General features: G+C 47.5%; 1 long non-coding RNA gene across 1 annotated transcript; it reads right to left on the reverse strand.

The window, feature by feature from the left end:
- Positions 1-342: 342 nt before the first annotated feature.
- Positions 343-2,946, reverse strand: LOC308502315. Its single transcript, XR_013994022.1, has 3 exons — positions 2,899-2,946; positions 2,436-2,505; positions 343-1,649 (listed from the first exon to the last, which is right to left on the reverse strand). It is a non-coding gene; the product is annotated as an uncharacterized lncRNA (long non-coding RNA).
- Between the last annotated feature and the right edge of the window lie 252 nt (positions 2,947-3,198).

Below are 3,198 nucleotides of genomic sequence, written 5' to 3' on the forward strand. Positions count from 1 at the left end.
CAGTAGGACAGGATAAGGCCCCTGAAGCCCAGGCCTCTGAGAAGGGTGGGTGAGGAAGGCCTCCTGAAACCCCCATCTGAACATGACCAATACTGGAAAATTCACCCCTCAATCCACCAAGGCTTCCAGTCCTGGCCATATAGCCTGCTAGGCGCTCAGGCGGCCCAGGTGAAAGCGAGCTTTATTTGGCCCCATTACCTCACGTTCTTCGCTGTATTATCAGAAAGCGGCAGTGTCGAAAGTGTGCCCTGTTCCCAGCCCTCTCCCTCCTAAATCTCTTCACCTATGAAGTCCACTCTTTGAGACCCCAAAATTAGGATTCAAGAAAAATGCACTAGGAATGCGGGAGAGGCTAGGCGGCAGCTGACCTTTATTGCACTAAAAGCCGAACTGGAGGCCCGCTCCCTCGGTGGAGAGTATCCCTAGGTTGTTGGACGGTTCACTGCCTCCCCTTCCATAAGACCCACAACCAAGCCCTCCTGTTCCTTCAGCACCAGCCCTTCCCAAAATCACTTCTCACCTCTGAATGGGTGCCAGGTGTTTACCCCTTTCCTCCCTGTCTATCTGTTCCTGTCGAGCCCCAATCACCCTCCATTCACCTCCTCTCCTTGAGGCTTCCTATGCTGTTTACTCTTTTGTAACTCTATCCCTCCATCAGTAGGAACTCTGCTAGCTGGTTTCCTAGATAGCCTGATATAGTTTTCCACTTGGCCCTCTGGAAATATTTCCGTGAACAAGTCGTTCCCAGCCCCTACATATAAATATGTCTGTACAGAGATAGACTGGCCTAAGCCCCAATTCACACACATCACGAGATAATTACACCCTTATATACATACAGATATCTCTATAGAGTTATATTTGCAAGTGTCTATAACTCTAGAGAGAGATAGCAGCATGTACATATAGAACTATAATTACTTACGTCTATTTTTATAACTATGTAGTTATAAATAGATATGCCTATATATAGTGATAATAATATAGAAATATCTCCATAACCATATATGGCTCTAAGGGAATGCTCTAACTACGCTATATCACAATCAATAAGTATATATCTCCTGATACATAATTCCAACAATATACATTTATATATATAGCTGCTCAAAGATATAAATCTGTCAGGATATCAAATGTCCATAAAGCTGGATGGCTATAAGAGAGTCGTATATTTTCTCGTATATAAATCTGCTCCTGTAACTATTGTATATGCACAAATACAATGGAAATAATTATATTTCCCTCAAACATAAATCTGTAAATACAACCACAGCACATTTAGGTATGGTTAGAGATAGAGCAATATTTTCCAGACATCAGTCTGTCAATAGAGCCACCAGTGCTTCCAAACAGAGAGAGTTATAGTGGAAGTTATAAATAAACTCTCCAGATGTGAACGGATCAGTAGAACTCGATGTAAACACGACTCTAAGCCAGCCTTTCTTCTTCTTCTTTGTAAAATAATCCCGAAGTGAGAGTCCTCACGTATGACAGGGTACAGAGGTGTCTGGGCACTGATATTTTCCCCCAAGGAGGGTTGGAGATGACTGGATTTTGGGAAGCCAAGCAGGAGTTGGTGGGGGCAGCCCAGAAGCCCCTTCCGTGTCAGTCTCCTGGTGGCTGAGAGCTCGGACAACTGGAGAGGCCTACGGGAGAAAAATGAAGCAGAGACGGGCTTGAATCACTTTGCCCCCTCTTCGATCACAAATCCTCCAACCAAGGCAGCCCCAACCGGGCACTTCAGGCAGAGAGCAGGAGGGGTGCAGAAGCTGGGGAGAAGAGGGCTGCAGGCCAGGCTGGGGAAGCCGAGACCGAGTGGGATCGTCCGCCGGTGCCCGCCCGCCCAGTGCCTCACGGCCGGGGCCGGGGCGCTGCCTCGCCTGCCGCTGCCTGGAACCCAGACCTGGGCCCTCTCCTCCTCCCCGCGCTCAGCGTTGCCACCGGTTTTATTATATTTTATTTTATTGTTTTGCCCGATTAACTGGTTACCGCAGTGTCCCGTGCAATTTTCAAATGCGAAAACGCCCAGGTTCTCTTTTGAATCTTTGTGTGTACACTGGTCTTAAAGAAGTGACCAGTTGAAAGTGTATTTCTCTGGCTCTTTTCAGACCGGATGGGTCACCGGCTGTTGTAAAAGCATCCAAACCTCTAAAAAGGTTTGTGACTTAAATCTTTTAAAAGTTCTCACACTTATTTGTTATGGTCATTTTTTTTTCTTTCTCTTTTAAAAAGTTGGCTTACTTGTGTTTTTATATTTCCTCTTTGATTTTTTTATTTACCTACACACACGACTGTTTTTAAAGGGAGGGGATTTCGTTAGACCCGAGACTGTGGGGCGGCTTCCTTCCCGGCTGGCTAGCGTTGTATCTCTACACTTCTGACTCCCTCCTCCTCCAAATACATAAATTAATACAATTATCAGAAAATAGTACCTGGAGAGAATGAGGCCGGCATGGAAGGTTCCGGGATGTGTCTTCTCTTCCCTTATAGAAATCCTCTCCGCTGGAGCCCACGAAGGAAAATTCAACGAATCTCAACCCCTCCCTTTTCTCACTTGCTCTCCCTCTCTCTTTTCCTAAAAAGACCCTAGGAAGGGAACTTTCCTTGGGCCTAGCGTAGCCCCGGCCTCGCTCTCCTCTCTCCAAGACCGGCCATAAATTCGTCCCTGCGGGGCGGGTGGCTCGATCTCCCGGGAACCTCTGCCGCCGGCTGTGCTGGGACTCCGGCTATGGTCAACGCCTCATCTGTCTCTGCCCCTCGGCCTGACCCTACACGCTTGGACTCCTCTATAAAATAGGGGCTCCAGACCGTCCCCAAAGCCACTAATCACCCCCATATGTGGGGTCCCTCCCCATCACACAAAGCAAAAGCAGGGGTAAAAGCAGCAAGAGCTACCTCCGGACTCTCCCTCCGCTCCTCTGGCCAGAGGTCCTCGTCGGGGGAGGGTGTTCCCAAACCCAGCCCCCCCCCCAAGGATACACGAAGAAGCTAACTTCCTTCCTTTCTTGTCTTCCTCTCAGATGCTGTGATCATAACTCCTTCCTCTGTCCCCTCCTCAAAATATCTCCTCTTGCATTTTATTGTTATTTTGCTAGGGAGGGACTGTTAACTACTGTTTTTATTGTTATTTATTATTTATTGTTATTATGATCGTTGTTAAGAGATTTGTTCACCGGGTTCAGGGGACAGCAGCCG

Source organism: Rhinolophus hipposideros, assembly GCF_964194185.1.
Source record: "Rhinolophus hipposideros genome assembly, chromosome: 9".
NCBI classification, from domain to species: Eukaryota; Metazoa; Chordata; class Mammalia; order Chiroptera; family Rhinolophidae; genus Rhinolophus; species Rhinolophus hipposideros.